The 22292-nt window shown below is 42.0% G+C and overlaps 1 protein-coding gene across 3 annotated transcripts in view; it reads left to right on the top strand.

Annotated features, from left to right (window-relative positions):
- Positions 1-22292, top strand: part of ZBTB20 (zinc finger and BTB domain containing 20) — a 626421-nt gene that overhangs the window by 301039 nt on the left and 303090 nt on the right. The gene's annotated exons all lie outside the window — the stretch shown is intronic.

Here is a 22292-nt window from a genome sequence, read left to right as displayed (position 1 = left end):
CTTTGCATCTTTATTAGCTAGGGCTTTCTTTAAAGCAGGTCTCATTGTTGACATATCTTGTGATTTCTTCGTGAGTCTCTCAATATTTGCTATTTTGCTGAAAGTCTCAGCTCCTCAAGTCATGTGATTATGTGAGACTTTGAGCGTTCATTTGTTTAAAAGGCAAGCTGCTGGCTCTTGATATTGAAGAGAAAAGCTTGACAATATGACTCTCTAGAGTCTCAAAAACCAGATGGAAAATAAAAGGAAACTCAGATTGATTATGTTTTTAAAAATCTTGTGATTTTAAAGTCAATCTCAAGATTTTTGTGGCCTGACTCATTCTTGGGACTGGCAAGGCAATACTGTAGAAACAGCCAGTGCACATGCTTTTGCTTTGTCCAATGTGGTTGAATTGGTCAGAAAAGTCATTCATTACACAGGAGTGAAGTGGCAGGATTTATTTTTATTGACAAAAATCTGAAGGAGAATATTTTTTCTACTGACTGATGATTTGGGTGCACTTTTATAACAATTTTTTGTCCTTCACCTTCACTAAGGTATCACTGGTGAGCAAGATAGGTTGGGTGTTTTTTTTTTCCCTTACCTCCATTTGATTAGGAGATTGCAACCATTTCTTTGGGATTTGGACCTTACTACATGGCACTACTTGAATCAATTTGGAAACTTCAGACTTTTGCTAAGCAGCTGTGTGTCCAACCACAGGCACATTACACCAGTACTGCATAAACTGAATTAATTGCCTGCTGGAATTTCCAGATGGAGTTTATTTGTGTTGGTTTTGACCTATAAAACCCTAAATGTTTTGGGACCGACCTAGCTGAGAGACCACCACTCTCCTTGTGTGATACCTCTACATTTTAGATCAGCAGAGACACTCAAGGTGAAGCTTTCTCCATTGAAAGAAAAGAACTGAGAGCTGGGCATTCTCAGTTATAGTTTGTCCCCCACTTTTGTCCAAAGAAGCCTGTATCTGTTGAATTTCAGGAGAAACTGCAAAACTCATCTCTTTAGCTATACTCTGGAGGAGGCCGGGATACACCAAGAGCTGGCAGTTGTGGGCAAGGCGTTTGTCATCGAGCATTCTGTTTGGTCATTTCTGATTATGAAGGTTGCAAGAGGATGCTGATCTCACCATTTCATGACTGTGCTCTGAAAAGTGTCAAAGGCACCTTGAGTTTTCAATAGATTTTTTTTTTAATTTACTCCTTCTCGTAACACAAGAAATAGGGGGTTACCAAATGAAATTAATAGGCAGGACAAAAGGAAGTATTTCTTCACACAACACACAGTCAACCTGTGGAACTCTTTGCCAGAGGATGTTGTGAAGGCCAAGACTATAACAGGGCTAAAAAATAAACTAGATCAATTCATGGAGGTTAGGTTCATCAATGGCTTTTAGCCAGGATGGGCAGGGATGGTGTTCCTAGCCTCTGTTTGCCAGAAGCTGGGAATTGGTGCCAGGGGATGGATCAGTTGATGATTACCTGTTCTGTTCATTCCCTCTGGGGCACCTGGTATTGGCCACTGTCGGAAGACAGTATATTGGTCTGACCCAGTATGGCCGTTCTTATGTTCTTATGTATGCAAATAAAACCAAATAAATAATAGCTATATCTTTCCACAGTGAGAAATTATTTGCAGAAAAGGATTAAGAGAAAAGGGTAGGGAAGTAGCTGAAAACACTTTGGTCTATGATTTTGACTACAGTTATTTTTAAATGATTTTTCTGTAAAGGTTTTCATTATGTTCCCTGGATTTGCTATGCCCCTTCTCCTGACTAGAGAGGAGTGCAAAGTTGGGGTCCAATCCAACCCGTTTCCCTCTCTCCCAAGTTCTGGGATGCATTTGAGCATGGATTTTTGATAAAGGAGTGTCAGTCCCATAGTTTGCAGATGGAACTTGATAGGCTCTGTTTGGTGGTGTACAGATCCATGATGTTGGTTCAGGCCCATCTTTGCTTCTAAATGTCAGCTGCTCTTGCTTCGTACTGTAAAAATTAAACAGGGAATGTTAAACGTTTCCCAATTTAGCATTTATAATGGAAAGCGGCTGCAGCGCCAGAGCGCACTGCTGCAAGGGCAGACATACACATCAGGAGTGGTTTAAAACTACTTTTGTTTTCTCTTGAGGCCCATCCATTCCTCCTCCAGCCTGGCTGCTTTGCTTTGCTTTGCTTTTCAGGCAGGTGTAGGCTGTTTTAAATTTTACTTTCACTTAAGTAGGAACTAGTTTATTTTTGCAAATGAAGTTTGAAGCAGCCCAGCCATCTGCAAAGCAAAGAAGGAGGCAGCAGGTTTCTTTGACATTCAGATGTCGGTGATTCTCAAACAGCACCAACATGCAAGCAAAAATAGCTCCCTTGGCACCTATGATTACTAATATTTATTATTATAAATCTAGTGTCTTAGGTCTAAATCTGGACCTCAACTTTTAAAAAGTTTCCTTGTTGCTTTTGTTCAACCATTTGAATAGTTGAGGCCAGCTCAGAGGTGTTTTAATCAGGAGATTTGGTTCAGATCTAGTCCTGGAGTGCAGTGAAATCACATTCTTGACCTAGTGGCAATACAGTCCTTCCAATAACTTGGTTGGTGATGTCATATGGAGAATTGTGACTTCCCTTTTTGGACAGCAAAAAGAAGAAAGTCTGGGAACTCTTAAAGGTGATCCATAAAGGAAAAAAAACAAAACAAAACAGTCACCTCACAAAAAAAACCCCTACAACAAACCTACAACAAAACAAAAACAGTTGTGCCCTTTTGGTAGGATTAACATATTTCAGGTTCCCCAAAGAGAACATTGCCAGAGGAGGGGGGAGGAAGGCGGTACTTGTGGTGGAGGTACTCACTGGAGGTGGGGGGCAGTGTCACTCCCTGTCACAGTGTCAGGGTGGCTGGCACAAGCCCAGGGTGCAGCGACACCTGTCAGTCAGCACCTTCCTTCAAAACCTCCTTCCCAGGGGCGGGAGCCAGGGCCTGGGTGGGTGGGAGCCAGCAGATGTGCCTGCAGGGGAATGGACCAATCAGCTGTGGATGCAGGGACCAATCAGAAAGCAGACCATTCTTGGCTTTTTCTGAGCTGCAGTGTCTGCTCTGCAAAAGTCCTGGATATTTCCTGTTGTTTGGAAAATCTGCCCAGAGAGAGGACAGAGCCTCAAAAAAGAGGAAATGTCCAGGAAAGCTTGGATGTAGGGTAACTCTATTGTTTGGCAACTTTATGTTGAATAAGAAAGGCCTGAACGTTTCCCCCCCCTCTTTCTGGTTTTGTTTGAGGGCTCATTGGTGATCTCAAATACGTATTTCAAGCTTTCTTAATTGAAATACTAGGGGCAGGTTGTATTTTTTGCAAAGTTATCTTTTGTCCCAAGCATTTTTTATGTATTGCAGTTAAATACATGTCAATAAAATGCATTTTAAACAGTTTGACTAAAAACCCCTTTCTTTCTCAAGTGTTCAGCTTTCAAACACTTCTCTCTTGTGATATCAGAACTTCACTAGTTCTCCAGTCACTGTATAGTCTTTCAGAGTAGACAAGACCTGATTTTTCTTTCTGTGTGTATGTATATATATATATATAAAAGAAGAAAACCTTCTTTTGGATAAAAAAAATTCAGATCTCCTTTATAAATAATAAAATAAAAGAGAAAGGCAAATACCTGGGTTGTTTTTTTTCCCCCTCAGTGAAGGTAACTTTTAAGCACGACTTTAAACTGAGCATATTTACACACGAATACATTTATGTACATGAGTAGTCCCTTTCAGAAGTATAAATTTAACCATATGTGAACGTTTGCTGGACTGGGGCCTTAAATTGTGATTTTCTTTTTTCAAAGGGAAGCTTTTCTTTTCTTTTACTGTCTTCTTCCCCCCCCCCCCCCCCCCCGGCAAAAAACAAAGTTTTTGTTTTTAAAACATTTCATCCTCTTTTGATTGCGTCTGCTCCAGGAGGCTAGAATTTTTGTATTGTGCATTTATTTAAGCTCATGGAGAAAAGACAAGCCCAATATTTTGGCAGTCATGAAACTGAAGATGAATAATCCATAGTCTGTTCTCTCACCATTGCTAAAATTTATATCCAGAACACAAGTAGTAAACAAAACAAAAAAATCTAGTTAGCTTTTATTTATAAAGTGATTAATGAAAAGTAAAGTTCAGATGGGGCTACAAATCCTGGTGGTGCACAATGGATTGATTTATTTTGTAAATAGACCATGGATAATTAACCATAAAACAACCTTTTTAAAAAAAACTTGCATAATAACACTGGTTTCTTTTAGTTCCTGAGAGTTGCACAGAGGGATAACGACTAATTCACAACTGGTTACGACTGGTTACAGCCAAACAAGAAAAACCCATGAGCAGCTAGAGAAACAAGTCATTAAAACCCTGCTGCACATGCAGTTTTATAATGAAGCATCCACTTATAGTTACATGATGGCCAAAGCTACACTCTTCTGGTAATGCTAGAGGGGTGAATCTGTATTTAGGCTTTGCTGATGCTTGCCATGTTATCACATGCTGTAGCTCAAACCCTGGCTACAAAGGACAACCCAGCAGCTGGCCTTGGCAACTTTTCAGAGATTGGGGTAGAGAGGAGTCCACCATTCAGCATTCATTGCTGAATAAGCTTCTGAGGTGTCTGTCTATGCCTCTTTTGTCTGACTTAGGCGGAAATGGGTGATGGATCATTGTAGCCAAAGATCTACTTGCCCTTCTGCCATATCCCCCTTTGAACTGCAGTGAGCAGAGTATTTCCGTGGAGTTGAGATCTGTGGTATGTAAGATGTGTATGTGCCTGCCTGGGCTCTCCAAATTCTGCCTCTTCATGTTTCGTGGAGTGGACCACATTAGTCATGGGGAAAGGGCCATTCATGCTCAAGGAGGAGGAGGCAGGATTTGCCTGTGAGTACATTTACTGCTGGTTAAAGATGCTGCTGTTGTAGCCCTGGAGACTGCGTATGTACAGCTACAGCAGGGGCCCATGTAGAGCAACCAAGGAGACATCTCAGGCTTGTCTTCACTGAAGTGTTAACTTGAGTCATCTACACTCAAGTTAACTCCTTGCAAGTTAGCCTCACTCAAGTGAGAGTGGCTGCTCTGCAACATAACCCTCAAGAGGCACAGTGTTTGTATTAGCATCACAGAGGAGCTGGGTCCCCACTGCATGGTCCAACTTCTACCCGCACACCCTGACTGACCAGGTAGCTTGAGTTTAAAGCACCTCTTAACTTGAACTTGAGATTTTTGTGAGTGCATGGGAGCTAGGTGAGGCGTATGTTTGAGTTATACCTAAAGCTAACACTGACTGCAGTGAAGACAAGCCATAGATGGGAGAGGAGGGTTCAGTTTCCATGACTCAGTCAATCCTTGGTGTCTCTGCTGGAAAAGGAGCCAATTAATGCCCATTGTGGTGGTCGTTTTTCTTAAATGGACATGCTAGTCCACTGGGACCTGGATTGAAACCACCAGTTATCAGACATTTAATTCTGGAAGTAAATTGGAGCTGAACCTTTTGAATAAGTCTGTGAGTTTCTTTCATGTGGTGATAATTTGTTTGTAAAGACACGCCATCCATTTCTTTTCTGTCAGACTCCACCATCCGTCCATTGTCCCCCTCCACCAAACCTTCCCCTGTGCAGCTCTGACACTTTTACATAAACCCAGTGATGGTATTTCTTTTCCCAACAGTTCTCCACTAGAAGTTCACAGTCTCTGTTACACAGAGGGTGGCATCCTACAGATCAGCTGGTCCATGTGCAAGTTAGAAATAGTGTTCTCACGGAGAACTAATCGGCACAGTTGTTTAATACCTTAGATGTTCACTCCAAGGGGTTTGGATTCATAAGATCACTTTGGTCAGAAGTAAAATTAATTTGGTGTCTAATGAGATTTTATCCACGTTACAAAGAAGCTCTTTACAGAGTGGCACAGGAAGCAACCACTTCTCATGAGAGTCTGAAGACTGGAATAACAGGGGAGCCAATGATGGGGACTGAGATGCTGTCACAGTTACAGGCTAGCTGCATTTCACCCCGCTTTCTGGTCTCCCTGAATGCACCCCCTCAGTTGTTAGGTCTCTTGCCCTTACTTGCCTGTGGGTAGATATGGTGGGGTGGAGGTCACCCTGGCGTGCCCCCTTTCAATCAAGCATGATTGCAGATGAGCCCTGCTTCAGTTTCCCTTCACCCAGATTATAAACAAGTCCCAAACATATCTTTTTATCAAAGAGCGCCCCTTCCAAGGGTCTCATTTATTAACGGACAGAAGCATAAATAGGACCTTAGATACATGCTGGGGCATTTCTTGTCTTGGCCTCAATCCAGCTGGCAGTCTCTGGCTCCCCATCAGCAAACAGCCTCTTTTTCTGGAACCCATCCCAGATCCTTCTCTGGATTACTCCTTTTCTGTCCTTCCTTAAGCAAGGTGCCCCAGATCTCTTTGGAACTGGGCTGTGTCAATTAGTCCCTCATTCTCTCTTTAAACAGGTGGTCTCCCAGCTTGATCCCTGTTGGCCCCTGGCTGGGGGTGGAAATTTGGCCCAGCTGCCCCTCCATCATGACAGAGGGGTGGCTGGGCCAAATTTGAGTGGTGCTCTGAGCCTCTGGGCCTGGTCACATGCACCCCCTTGCCCACACACACATACACCCTTCCAGTCTTTCAGATGCCTAGAGGCACTGGGCACCCCCAGCCCCTGGGGAATAGCAGATCAGGTGGCACTGGGAATCCCCAGTCCCCAGGATGTGGGAGGATTGGATCTGGGATTTAGGTGCTTCCTGGGAAAGCAGAGGTGCAAAAGGAGAATGGGACTGGGTCTCCCAAAACTGCCTGGCCCCTGTGGGATGATGCTCTTCATCCCCTGTGGGGATGGCCTTTCTGGGTAGAGCTCAGAGCTGGGAGTTGAGTGGGGACACTGCAGGGCTGGGTGCAGTCAGTGTGATGGGAAGTATGCAGGGCTAGGCATGGGGCAGCAAGAGGTGAGTGTATGTAGAGCTGGATGCAGGGGGAGATTGCAGGGGAGAGAGCTTGAGGCTGGGTTAATGAGAGCTCTGGGCCTCCTCCTTAGGGAAATTCTGGTTGTGCTCCTGGGGGTCGTCAGCAGGCCGCCTTTCACTGCTGATCTCTCCTGGTGTCTGACCTGCTATGGGGGAGGAGGCAGCCTTTACACTGGTCCCCTTCTTCTACTTCATCCCCAGTTGGTTAGGGAAGAAAAGACCAGGTGATGACAGTGGTCCTTTCTGGCCTTGGAATCTATGAATCGACTCATTTTATCCTTTTGGAAACCTGTGATCAGTGACCAACAGCCTTCTTAAAACAAAGTATTTTTACTTAGTTGAAACAGGGCATTGGAGAAAAGGGAATTTTAAAATACCAATCTATACGCATATTTAATCTTGTGCTTCACTACCAGCTAAGTTGGACAGACTTTCTTCTTAAGTTGCAGGAACAAACAGACATAAAAAGATATACATTCTCCTGACCACCCCACATCCTCCTGTGTGGTTCCCAGTCTGGTTCTCTCTTCTGTTCAGACTTGTTTTGGGTGCTCCTCAAAATGGCTAGAGCCACTAAGAGTACTTGCTCTGGCATTGTCTCCTAACCGTTATGTAAGATGTGAGGTGAGGTAGGCTTTCCCTAAGTGGATAGGCTTTACTATCAATCCCCTATATGGTCTAGACCAGTGGTTCTCAACCAGGTATACGTGTACCCCTGGGGGTATGCAGAAGTCTTCCAGGGGTACATCAATTCATCTAGATATTTGCCTAGTTTTGCGACAAGCTACATAAAAATCTCTAGCGAAGTCAGTACAAACTGAAATTTCATACAGACAATGACTTGTTTATACTGATCTATATACTGTACTTTGAAATGTAAGTACAATATTTATATTCCAATTGATTTATTTTATAATTATATGGTAAAAATGAGAAAGTAAGCATTTTTTCAGTAATAATGTGCTGTGCCACTTTGTATTTTTATGTCTGACTTTGTAAGCAAGTAGTTTTGAAGTGAGGTGAAACTTGGGGGTATGCAAGACAAATCAGACTCCTAAAAGGGGTACAGTAGTCTGGAAAGGTTGAGAGCCACTGGTCTAGACACATCAAAGTAGTCAGATGCACTGTTGATAATTATTACAGAGCACCCCGCCAATTGCCACTGGTGCATTAGCAGAACGATAGAGCTATTGTATGCGAGGAACCAGGGGTACGATAGCAAGAGATACTGAAGATCAGGATGAGAGCTGGTTGAAAAAAAATCCCTACAGAATGTTTTTCAGCTGGAAAAAGCAGTTTTGTCAAAATCACAACATTGTGGGAGCATGTTGATTATTATTACATTTCACTCTGAAAAAAACCCTGAAACGAAGTATTTTAACATTTTCAGAATGAATTTTTTTTATTTTTTTGTTTCAAGACAACTTTTTGTTTCAAAATGTATTTAATTACAAGTAACAATGAAATGATTTTAACAAAACAAAGCATTTTGATTGACCCACAACAATTTTTTTAAATATTTATTTTGTGGGATATTTTGAAATTCGATATTTCATTCTGATTTGGAACAAAAACCCCTTTAGAAACAGTGAAGGTTCTGGTGAAATGGAAATTGTGGTTCCTGCACACTTCTGGGTGGGACTTCGGAAGAGCTGTTTGGGGACCCAGAATTGGAATATTAAGGATGCTGCAAAGTAGGATTGAAGAACACAGTCAGAGGTATCTGGGGATCCAGGAGTATGATAGCAGGATATATTGCAGCCAGTCAGAATTGAGACACACTGATAAAGCTTAGGCAGGGTGTGGAGAACCCTTAAATTGTGTATGACTGTACTGCATATTGAGCGTTGTCACTCACATTCATGAACCCCAAATGTATTCATATCTTTCAAAGGAATGATACTATTGACCTCACTTTCTGTGTGTGTCTATAAAATGATGGACGTGACTTCTTGGGGTAATTTAAAAAATCTTCTTTTAACACGACTCACCATCTCCGTTACACTTACTCAGAATTTGTCTTGGAGTAAGTACACTTAGTTCCCCTCCACCAAATGATCTGAGTTCCTGTTCTTATAGTCATCTAGCCAGTGAATTGGGCAAATCCATTTGAGCATTTCAGCTGCTCTGGCCTTCTTACTTGTGCAATGGGTTAGGCATGGGCAAAATCTGCAAAGTTTGTACCCAGAGCTGAATCCAAATATCTTCAATGTTAAAGGTCTTGGGCCATACCTGTATTATGAAAGTGAATGTAAGCAAGCCAAATAGAGTGTTGTGGATACACTTGCGTTCGTCATTGTCTGAGCTGTTGGTAAAAGAGACCCTTAATGGAGGAGTCCCTGCTTGTTGTAGTCAGCCTCTCCTGACTGTATCCAGCACCCAGAACCTCACATCTTTTCTCCTCAGTGTACTACATATCTTTTTTTCTCTTTGCTTGTACAAGCCTGATGTGTCTGAGTAGTAAAGCCCTTCTGACAACTCCGTGAGTCCGACCTGAGACAACGGTACGGCTACAGCTATACCACCTCAGGCAGTTATCTTGTCAAAACCCAGGTTAATCAGGATTGGGACTGGACCAGTAATTGAATGGGAGACCTCCATGGAAAGCCCAGGTGAATTAAGGAGTGGTATCTGTGACTATTAGAGATGCTTTCCTTCCTGAGTAAATACTAACTCTGCGCCATAGCCGATTGCTAGGGAGTTCTATACTACAGGTGCCATTTCAGATAAGACATAAGATTCATAACCACATTTCATTCTAAGTTCTGAGGACCTTTTTTGCAAGAACTGGGGCATTAACCATGATATCATGCACAGATTCCGATTTGGTTAGTCACGTTCAGTTTTCCTACATTCAGCTGGTACAATAAGGTTGTTCTTAATAAGAATAAAAGTGTCAGAATCTAGGTCTAGATAAATTACAGATGGGAATGATCCAAAAATCCAGATTTTAGCACTTCTTCCCCCTCAATTTAGGGGAAATTGGTGACTGCAGACTTACTTTGTAATTTGGGCCCATCTCTCATAAAAATGCAAATCCAAAAGGAGAGGGTTTTGCCTTCATTTAACTACCTGCTTTATGGTACTGTTTTTCAGACCTTGCTTTTTACTTTGTTAAATAGAGAAGAAAAAAAAAGCCTTTGTTAATCAAAGAGATGCTCTAGAAATGATGCTGTGTAGTTACAGTGCTTTAGAGTTACAGGCCTGTGACAATATAGTCAGAATAGATGCTCTGTCCAACAGGTGTCTCCTGTATTCATAAGAAATTTGATATGTGACTAAGCATGTAACACGCTGAATCAGTGTAAAGTGGATTTATTGTTAAGAAGGTTGATTTAATCTGAAGAATACATTTTCCATCGGCCTCGAAAGTGAATAGCTGAAATGGTGATGTGTTTAGACGTTTAAAAAATAAAATAAAAGCTCCCTCACTTCAAAGCTGTAAAAAGAAATAAATAAAATAATAGTTTACAATGTGGACATGGTCAAAAATGTTTCTACATGCTGGTAGAGCAGTGCACATGAAAAAGGTAATAATATAAGCAATAAAATATCCCAAGCAAACAGAAAGCATCTGTAGATTTTGCCTGGCTGTCTGGTATAAACAGTGAGAAATCTCTCTCTCTCTTTCTCCCTGTTTCTTTATTTTCCCCTGTTATATTTGTAATAGATGAATGCTATCACATCTCTCTGGGCTTCAACCCCAGGTTCTATTATCAATCTTTCTGCAGAAAGCAAAGGCCATCTCTGCAGTCTGGACGGGTGAGTGTTCCAGTGGATATATTCACGTAATGTGACTTCATATGATTTTTAATTAAATGTCTTTTGCCATATGCTGTGTGTCTTGTAGTAGAAAAGAGACAGGTAGGTTGCAATGCATATAGAGCAATTCCACCCCTTGACTTCAGTGGGCTTTGGATCAAGTCTGTTATGGGGAGTGTGCATTCAGGCTGCTGGAGACAGACAGATCCTGTGGTACCCTCTGGCTCTCTAGCTCCCAGACTGACTTACACAGCTTGTGCTGTCCACTGTCTCAACCCATAGTCTCCTTAGTCTGTGCTGCTCTGGCAGCTAATAAAGATATAGCCCTTCTGATGTTATCACAATATCGTGTGTTGCTTTGGGAAATTCCTCCCTGGTGTGGAGTTCTCCATGCCCTTGCTGGAGCGCTGAGGATTCCTCCGTCTTATTTTGCATCCTTTCTTACTCTCCTCAAGCAACCAGGTAGGCCACATTGCTGGCCGGTTGAGGTTGTTAAATGTTGTGCCAAAAGTAACCTACATTCAGCTCTTACTTGGTGGCTGTTAACAACAGAGACAGTAAGAAGTCAATCATTAGGCAGCACTCTTCCCTCTGAGTCAATGTTGGATCAGTGTGCTAGGTAGGGGTCACAGTGCTGCTGAAGGCATCATCTTTCACAGGAGACGTAAAAGCAAGAGCCTGACTATTTGTGACCATTGTCATTAAATTTCCCATTGCACTTTTCAAAAGAGTGTGGGTCTTAGAAACAGTTCCCTGGACAAAATCCAAGTAATTATAATGGGCCACGCCCATCCTGTTGTATTTCCTGTTGGGGCTACACCACTGATAGATTTGGCTAATTTCTGCTTCCCCGGCAGTTTCAGGTTGATCTGGGATCCTTCTTTACTTCATGTCCTAAACTACGTTGTAGTGTTGCTGTTTTGTAGTGTTGAGGTTAAAAAGCTGCTGCCTTCCACCGCATAGGTGACTAGATTTCAGAGATAGATGCTGTGATCTCTTGTATTCAGTAGTTTTGTATGTTAGTGTAAGGCCCTGATCCTGCCATTTGTGCACAAGAAGGCATGTCCCTGCTCTTGCACAGAGTCCCATTAAGGTCAATGGGGATCTGCAAGGAACCAGGCAGCCTCCAATGCAGTCACTTGCTGGACTGGGCCCTTCGTTTGTAAATGTATTTAGGATTCTTTAGGTTGAAAGGTTTTCTATAAATGTAAGCTCATTATTTTTCTTAGGGGAATCCTGATTTTGGCCATGCTGTCACAGAAGACTTACAAAAAGATCCTGAAATATCTTTGCTGCTGAAACAATAGAAGGTTGTTGACTTTGTGACAGAACAAGGTGAAATAATGTCATAACAAAATGTCATGTGGCAATGATAGGTAGAGCTGGGCAAATCATTTGCAACAAACGATTTGGTGGCGTATGTAGCCTTTTTTTTTTTATCTGTGCCAGAAGTATCCCAAGTCGATCAGTCTCTCTAAATTCAGTAATCACTGGACTTTATTTGATGAACATCTCTGAAATGTGGATTCTGTGGATTCCTTGTGAATGGAGGTTGCAGAGGGAAGGTTACAGATTAGGTTAAGGAACAAATTATGGCTGGTCCTGCATGAACGGAGTGGGGAAGAGGGCATAGTCACTCTCCCCAGTGCCCCGCTGCCTTTGAAAGCCAAAACGCGGCCCTTAGTAACTTGCCCAGTTGCACACAGAACAGTTGAAGGGCTGAAAATAGAATGCAAGAATTCCTGGCTCCTAGTCTAGTATTTAGACCACGTCTTATGTGAAGCCTGTGCTCCGTACCTGCCTCTGCATGCATATTCCTTTGAAAATGTGTGCCTCCCCCTAGCATGGAGATCCCATGGATTTTGTGTGCCATTATTAAAGAGAACCAGTCACCAAAGAACTGCTGATTTGCCTCAGCCTCTAAGACTTTTTCTCACAATTCTGCCTGTGGTGCCTGTCACTAGCAGTCAAATAAGGACAATTTTACCATTCTCTCCTGCTGCTCTAATTTTTTTTCAGTGCCAGTACATGTATTTGTTATTCTTTATAACTCCCTTTGAAGTTGGGAATCCAAGGGGAATCTAAAACCGACCAGATGTTTCTGCTGTTGGAGAGACAGAAGACAGCAAGGATTAAGTTTAACTGAAACTTAGTCCTGTACAAAAAACCATTACAGCTAGAAATCTTCCTCGGGTAGATTTAGTTATTTATTATTTATTTATATTTGCACTTGCCATCCTGGGTAGGTGATACCTCATGTCATCATGCCCAGGAGAAAAATGAATGGTTTATCCAAGTAAATAGTGTATCAGCGGCTGCCTGTGTTGATTTCCCTTATGGGATTTCAGTTCCATTACGCTGCATATTTCCCACCCACACTTTTTATACTGCATTTTTTCTTAAGGAAAATCACTCCCGTGTCACTTTAAGTTTGGAGGGTAGACATGCAGATCCATCCAGAGGGAGTTCAACGTAGCCAGCGGGTGGGGAGGGTGATGTGCATAGAAGAGGGGATTGGCCAGAAGGCAGGGATCAAACAACAACATTTATGTTGTTTAACTCTTTCTCCCTTCATCAGTGTTGCAGGGGGGAGCAGGGAAGTGGTGACTGATTTATGAACAGAGAGAGGCATGTTAATTTCAGCTCCCTGGGCATAGGGGAGGAAAAGGTGTCTACCATACAGAAAAGGACAAATCTATTCAGGAATAAATGTTATTTTCAGCGCCTAAGATTATGTTACAAACACTCGAGGGTGCAAAAAAAAGTTCAAAACTAGTTTTTTTAAAAAAGGTACAATACAATATTATGAATCTGCAAACCCTCCAGGACCTCTTAGATTCCAAGTCTGTGATCTGAAGATTCTCTCAGTCACGGCCAGGAAAGAGGAAGAACATAGTCAGAAATCTCAAGGCTCCCAAGGGTGTTTAAAATGGGGAGACAGCACACAGAGCACAGGGCTTTGGGGCATTCATTTCGAGGATAGCTGAAGCCATAAAATCCTGATCCAGATCCCCATTTAAAACACCACAAACTTCAGGAGTATTTGGTTGCTAAATATTTTTGGTTAAGGGCCATTTCTCTTCTTTACTGGTATAACTCTAGTGCCTTTGTTTACCTTCCTTTCTGTTATGGTAGTGAGGAAAGCTTCTCCATATCCTTTTCTAAGAGTCCTCTTTATTTTTTCCCACCAACCTGCCCTGACTGCACCATCAGAAAGGAATGCCTTTGGGTTCTCTCAGAGCCACTCCTTAATAGGCCCGAGGGGTTAGTGATGATCTCCATGATGCACTGTCATCCACCTCCTCCACCACAGACTGGGTGTGCTGCCTGCCTCCTTAGTACCCCAAACTCCTGTGCACCACCCTCATTTGTTTTTCTGTAGAAAATGGGAGCCCTGGATAATTACATTAAGCCTCATAAGCAGCAAATATAACGTGCATATACTGTTACAAGCACTTCTCAGTGTGTGTGAGAGAGAAAATCATTTGGCTGCTGATTCACTTATTTTAAGCTGCTTTCCCCCATTTTAAAATATAAAAAATTCAGATCCTGGAACACTGGGTGATGTGAATGTTCTGTAAGGATTTGAGAAAAGATACAAAAGAAAAAATTAATCACATTTAAAATTTCATGTTCTTTGGGGCCTGAAGTCTCAGCTTTGTACCAAGGGGAAACAGGTTGAAATTGGGGAGTTTGCGACCCAACCATTTTCTCTTCTTCCTTTTCCTTTATTTATTTATTGTCAAGACAGATAGTATGAAAAGCATTTATATTGGTCTCACTGCTGACGGAGCTTAACGTAATAATTCAAGACTTGGAACTGGGTGTTTCAATAAAGAAAACACTCTGAGATTTTTCCATTCAAAATGCCATTAGAAGTTTTTAATTTGACGACATCAGAAATCAATGTCCTGCCAAGACTGAATTTCTGTGCCATCTTGCTCTTGCGAGCAAGATACTAAGAGGACCTGTTCTGAACGATAGGGTTTTTAATAATTCTCCCCCCACTCCCGACTGAGACAGTTTCTGCTCCATGTTGTACAGCAGGATCATGAGCTCAGGAGATTCTACATCATAGCATCTTCCTGTGTGTGTTTTTTTCTGGGCACTTCCTTTTTAATATTGTGATGCTTTCACCACATAATCCCAGGTCTCTTTCAGACCTCGTGTGATCTCCCAGAGACATTCAAACGTGCCATAGAGCTAAGCAAGTAAAAAGACAAACAAAGGGTGGAATATAAATGTGAATCTAGTGTTCCAAAGCAGCAGTCGAGGCTCCTCAAGGAAGGTGGGATGGCCGTGCCTATCCCGATGTGTGTGATCTTTGCCATGCCAGCTGCTGTGTACTCGTTTTAACACCTTTATACGTCAGTCCCACCTGTCTTCTTTCAAACAGTATCACTCTCTACTGGAAGGGAGAGTGCGTGCCTTCTCCTGCTCATCTGAAGTGATCTGTTCTGGACTGTGTCCCCTCTATGGCAAGTACAAGGACATACTCCAATTCTGTCTATAACACATTTTACCATCATAAACAAAATCAAACAGCAAGGCCAGACAGATGATAAAATGAAATTAATCTCTTGTCATCTCTTGCAACCCTGAACACCAGAGACTAAGCAATGACTGTAAACCAACAGGGAGCAACAGGATAAACTGCAGCCCAGACTGTGAAAGACATCACCAAATCCAAATACTCGTACAAGCGATTTCTCCTTTGGTTCTCAGAGGTTGGCTTGGATTTTAGATTGAGGCCCAGACTATGTTCACACCTGAATGAATGCTTTTGTGGGGAGAGAGAGGGCGTGTTGTATCCATAATATGGCAGTTGGTGCTCTTGTGCACATGGGGGTGACTAATGCTGCCTGCTATGATGAGTCCTCGAGCGCAGAGAACATCTGGATGGGGTGTAGACTTGGATATGGTCCAGGCCCGCTATAATCCAGCTCAGAGATTTTTCAAAGATGTAGCAAGGACCTCCATTGAGTACATTCTGCACTGCGCCCATGGAGGCACTATATGTACTCTTTGTCTTGGGAAGCAAAATGCCTCCTGCCACCACTTCTCAAGCAGTCCACTTACTTTCTCCACTCCTAATGTCCCCATGTCTCGAGGGTATAACTGGGCCCTTTTAGCCCTGGATTCCTTGATCTTCCTTCCACGGAGCCCCAACTAGGCCTCTGAATCCCTGGATAGATACAGGGTGTCTCACTGACTTGCTATATTCACCTCTGAGATTGCTGGGCCCAGATCCCAAGAATGTAAAGATTCTAGCTAAATCCTCCCCTGCGCAGAAGAAATAATAATTCTCGATTGCTTTCTTAGCATTTACTGTGACATCCAAAGACAAATGCAAACTCATCTCTAGAATCATTATTCTCTTTGAAGAACAATAAATTGTCCGGGGAGACAATTTACTGTGTATGGCTTCACTTAGAAGTTCTGTCCCCCAGCATGGTTCTCCAGCTGCCCCGTCATATCCTGAGTTGTTTATGCAACTCTTAATTTTCTTTTCATTCTAGAAAGGGCCTCTTCATTTTCTGTGTGCATGTGTTTTTATTTGTCTCATTTTTAATGGTTTTAATTCACAACATACAAAATGTATAGGAAAAAGGCAACTATTTCACTAAATATATGTAATGTGTATGTGAGTCCTTTGTATATGTATTAGTTTAAATTTCCAAAGGTGGCTAGTGATTTTTTTGTCTCCATTTTTGGGTGTTCAACTATAGACGTGGTTAGGTTCATTTAAGGTGTAACTTGGTCACCTGAAACAGCTAGTAATTTTTGAAAATTTAGACCAATATGTCTATATCTATGTATGTACATCTAATCTATATCTGTGGATCTATATGCAGCCTCCTGTGTATAAACAGTGAGGTGGGAGAAGTGATTAGAGCAGAGGACTATGGGCATTGGTTCTTTAGTGACTCAGAAGGAAGAGTGACACCTACTGAATTACCAACTTTATTGCTGGTAGCACCTAAGCGTTCCATTATTTATTTAGATTTTCAAGACTGTTAGAGGCACCTATCTCACATCACAGGCACCCTCTGTCAGACCGATTAATTGGGTCTGCTTTTAACCCATCCCCGTTTTACAGTAAGAAGGACAAAACCAGGATTGGTGTGGAGCCAAGCCTGAGTTGACATTAAAATTCATAGGTTAATTTATTTTTATTAATATAAGTTCCCATTAAAATATTAAGGCAAGAGATCAACTCAGACTGATCCCACAGATATTGATAGCAGCACGCACACATCTGATTATGGTTCATAGAGAGACCACCATGAAAGTCCAACAAGCACTGCAAAATGTTGTTTCCTCACATCAGAATAACAATAACGAATTAGCCCGTAGCAGTAAGAAATGGAAACAAAATGCTTTCAGTTTTGTCTTTAGATTTAACTATTTTCAGTGCAATACTGTGGTAGGTAACAGCATCGGATTCTTTTTCTTTGCATTCTTTCCTGCTGGCCAATGTTGTGTAGCTCAGCTAGCCTTGTAAAGAAAATCATATCCCCAAATCCCCAAAACAAACCCCACATACCACTTTCAATTCTATTGTCTCTGGCGGGAAATGTAGAATGGAAACAACAAACAATGTTAGAGATAATCATCAGGGGTGAAATCCAGGCCCAACTGAAGTCAATGTGAGTTTTGTAATTGACCTCAACAGGACCTGGATTTCAACCACAAACCTTTGAAAGAATTGGGATAGCATATCTGAGAGAGAGAAAGGAAGGAAGGGCCAGTAGTTAGGGCACTAGCTGGAGACTTGAGTTGTGGATTCAGTTCCCCATCTGCAAAATGCGGATGATAGCACTTCCCTACCTCACAGGATCCTTGTGAGGGTAAATCCATTAAAGACTGTGAGCCGCTAAGATAGTACAGTTATGGGGCCCATATTATTAGTTAAAATAGGCATAGGGACTCAATATGATGAGTCAAGTGAATGAGTACAAGATAGAAACTTGGGCCCATGCCAGGAAATACTTCTTCCCTAGTCTTGGGGTCTGTTGAATATGCACTAATTATTGTTTTGCTGGCCCCAAGTTACTACACAACTTTTCCTTGTAACTTTCCATGGCCAAAGGCCTGTTGGCTCAGTTGTTAGGCTGCGTATTGGATTATATGTTGCTATTGTCCATTAAAGCATTTAAAATATAGAATATAGTATTTGTAATACTTAGATAATTGTATTATAAGATTGATGATCTTATTAGATTTATAAAATGATTATAATAGTAACATAATAATGATAAACATCCATTCCAAGCCATTTATGTACTTGTGCATGTAAATTCGTGTGTGTGTGTGTGTTGTTTCCATTGCCTCACCTCATCACAACTAGGCTGTATAAAACAGCAATGAATGCAGCTGTGTATATGGAGATCCTCGGGATTTTAAAATCAGGCCCTTACATTATGCTACATTTGAATCACTTCAGTAAAGAAGGAGAAATCTACTATGGGGCTGAGCATGAAGGAATATGAAAAGGTGCAGTAATCTTATCTGTGAAAAGAATATGATAATATTCATTGACAGGGGAGCTACAAGGAGCAATTATCCCAAGCTGTGTCTTTCAGACAATGCTGTCAGTTTTTCGTCTTTGATGAGTACAGCTGGGCATGTGATGCCAGGGCAAGAAATTCCTCAGTGTCTGGAAGCCTACTGTATTGGCTGTGGGTTTGTCCCTGAGTGCTGGCACCTTGAGGGCCAGACCCTCAGCTGTGTAAATTAGCATAGCTGAACTGATTTCACTAGAGCGGTTGATCTGGCTCTGAATTCCTTAACCAGCACAGCTCACTTCCTTTATAGTTTAAATGTTTGTGCTGGATGTTTCTTCTGTGCATAATAATTGGGACTTTTTACAGAGTTTTTTTTTCATCTTCAAAGCACTTTACAGATATTAACTAACTAAAGCTCCCTGATAGGAAAGTAAGTGGTCCATAAAGTTTATACACAGTTGTGCACTCTAACATGAGGTTTATTTGGATACAGCGTTTCAGTCCAGTCCATCATGGGGTCAGCCAACAATTTGGATGTGGATCCAAATTTCTCCAAGATTTAGGGATGTTCATAAGCCGTGTTATCATTTGGGTCTGATACTAATAAATGTTGTTATCCTCAGAGATACAGAGACAAAGAGTGATTTGTCTAAAGCCACAGTCGGGCAGCGTTGGTGACAGGACTGGAACTCCCTGCCTCCTACCCCTGGGCTCAGACCACTTCAGGCTGTTTCTCTCACATACATCAGATCTTGAATTGTATGGTGGTGTTTGAAATAAAAATCAGTATGCCATAGTGTGTTATGCCTTCTCTCGGGGACGGTATATACCATTCTTAATAGCCTTTTTCTTTGTTGGTTGTTTTGGATCAGTCCATTGATTACAAGTTAATCCCCTTTGATCATCTTTATACAGTATCACTAGCAACATCTTTTGTCCAGTACATCTGATTACTTTGACTCTTACCTGCTGTTTTGCTGTAATGAACTGAATAAATGGTCCCTGTTCTCTTTCTTAGTCTGTTTTTTCAGATAGTCCTTTCTAGGCACTGCTTTGTAATGTTTTCTACTTTCTCCCTTGACAGCTTGAAGATTCGGGGTAATTCACTAATCAGTCAAATAGTTCAAATAATGGACCCCAAAAATGTAGGTTGTTAATTATTTTTCAGTATGATGACAATTTAATGTTTTACAGTGGAGCCTTTTGGTAATACCTAAAATAGCTTTGGACATACTGAGAACTAGAATCATAATTTGCACTTACATAATGCCAGGCTTTGGAGGATATCAAAGCACTTTATAGCATTTAATGAATGAAGCTTTCCACACAGGAGGTACTAAACTAATATAATCCCCCTTTACAGATGGCAAAACTGGGGCATGGAGAGGTGAAGTGACTTGCTAAAGGTCACATGGATAGTTAGGGGCAGAGCCAGGAACAGAATCCAGATCAGGGCTCCTGCCAAAATAGGACAGCATAAGTATTTGTTCAAGTCCTGGGCAGGAGAGTGACACTTACCAGTGTGGTAGAGTGTTCCCCAGTCATTAGGTCTGATCTGTGTTGCTCTACATAGTGTGACAAAGCTCTGTCCTTGCCTCCGTGGGTCCCGCATTTCCTGGCAGATTTTGTGAACCTCAGAGGCTCACTGTGACCCTCCACATAACCCTTCTCTCTAGAGACAAGGGTCACAGTCTACTGACCCATTTTCATCATAAGCCAGCGAGGGAGGTGAGGAGTAGTTATCCTTCCTTGCACAGTCTCTGTTGTCTCCCGATCTCAGTGATTAATCAGGGGGCAAAGGTGGGTGGGGGAGCCCGGGCCCACCCTCTACTCCGGGCTCCAGCTCAGGGACCCTAATAGTATCAGCTATGGTAGCTGACCTTTTAGAAACATAACATATACAATTCCCTGGGCTACTTCCCCCACAGCAGCCCTCACTTCCACAAGCTCCACTTCACCCTTACATCAGGGCCTCCTTCCTTGTGCCTGATATGGTGTGTACTACTCAGCCTCTCCAACAGCACAACTTCCTCCCACAGCTCCTGACTAACTGGGAGGCTTTTAACTAGTTTCAGCCAGCCCCTGACTGGCTTCAGGTATCCCAATCAACCTAGCCTTCTCCCTGCCTTCTGGAAAGTTCTTAATTGGCCCCAGGTGTCTTAATTGACCCAGAGCAGCTGCCATTTCACTTATCCTGGTACCAGAGATTTGTTTAGCCTGGAGCTAATATATCTATCTCCCACTACTTTTCCATAGCCATCTGGCCTTGCCCCATCACAATAGCCAGAGTACTTGTTCCCCTTTCTCTAGGACACCACTGTGCTGACCTGATATATAGTAGTGGCTGTCCCACAGGTACTGCTCCCAGTGCCTGATTCTTTGGTGCAAAGAGCCTGATGCACTCCCTGGATTTCCTCATTCCCAGATGCCACAGGAGTGACTCCTCCTGGACAGCTAGAACCTCTTCTGTGCTCCTTTTGCTCTCTCTCTCTCTCTCTCTCTTCCACACAGGAGAGGCCCTTTCACTTTGGAGTGTCCTCTCTCCTCTGCTAGTCAACCCCTACAAGAGCAGGGCCCTGTCTCCTCTCCTTTTCCCCCTCATCTGCTGAAAAAGCTCTTTCTGATATTCTGGACCCCAGCTTTCACCAGTGCCTGCAATGAGTTCCTGCCACTACCCCCTCCTCCGAGCCCACGGGGAAGTTGACTGATGGATGAGAGTAAGTTAGGCCCGCCCGGACTCTGTGTATTTGTTTGGGTGAAGGTGAGTGTGGTTGGGTGAGAGAGAGAGAATGAATGTGTTATAACAAATGAATGGGTGCCTGGGTGATAGAAGGAGAGAATGAATGAGTGTAAGAGTGATTGAGAGCATATAGGCAAGAATAAATGAGCCAATGTGTGGGTGAATTAGAGAATGAACAAGAATGAGAAAGAATGGGCAAGGGAGAGAGTGACGTGGAACAGAAGCCATTCCTTTATTCTCTCAGTAGCCAGCCCATAGACTACCATTTTGTTTACTATATTTCTTACTATGTACTATGGAACTGGGTATTTTCTTGAAGCATTATAAGCTTTCAACTCTACAAAGTAAAATCTTCTACCTATATTTTGCTCCATCTGTTTAAACTGGACACACATAATAAATGTCACCATGCAATGGCCTAACAGGATTATTTCAGGATAATCCTGGTCTTTATGTTAAAAGGAATGAGGACATTGGGTAAAAACTGTGTTGTGGCTCATCTTTGTGGCAATATATGTAATGAGCATCTCCAATGTGTCTTAAGGCTATCCCTGAGATAAGGGTATCAGACTTCAGAGTCTGTGTAAAACATTTTTGTAAACAGGTGCAAGTAGCTTTGGATTTTTTCCTCAGTAATTGCAGCAAAAATGTTACTGCTTGATTGTTACCTGTAAGTTATATCAGCTGTTAGTGCCTTTTTCTGTAGATGTAGGATTTTACACATTACGTTCTGGTTCTTGAACAGGTACAAAATGTGAAAAAATTTATAGATGTGGGAAACTGACACTCCCCTATTGTAATGTAATATGGAATAATAAAAGACTGATTCAGACTTTTAGATCTATTCCAGTGATTTTACAGTAAACTAGAAATGACCAAACAAATAAATGATCACATATGTTTATAGCATACAAATCCAATCAGCCAACCAAAGGCTACTTTTGATAGCCCACATATTTATTAAAGAAAGCACGTTTTCAGACAGAATAACAATGTTTGCTTGATTCAGATCCTTCATGTCCTGCACATCTTTTGACTCTTATGAAGAGGTTGTCCTTGGCCTGACTTCATGTTCTCTTGGGCTACTAAACTGTGGGGTTCTTCATCCCTGATAAACACTAGACATGCAGCAAGAAAATGTTTGCAGATGAGTACCAAGAGAACTTCATTTGAAGCCTGTGGAAAACTAACATTTTTCATATAAAGGATTCATCTGCACAACTGTGTCGGATTCTGTTTTCAATATCAGGCTGCATCATCATGCTTCAAAGTTGTATTTAGTCCACTTGTG

This window comes from Caretta caretta, chromosome 1 (assembly GCF_965140235.1).
Source record: "Caretta caretta isolate rCarCar2 chromosome 1, rCarCar1.hap1, whole genome shotgun sequence".
NCBI lineage: Eukaryota > Metazoa > Chordata > Testudines > Cheloniidae > Caretta > Caretta caretta.
Note: the sequence above shows the minus strand (reverse complement) of the source record. Positions and strands in the feature narration are given on the sequence as shown.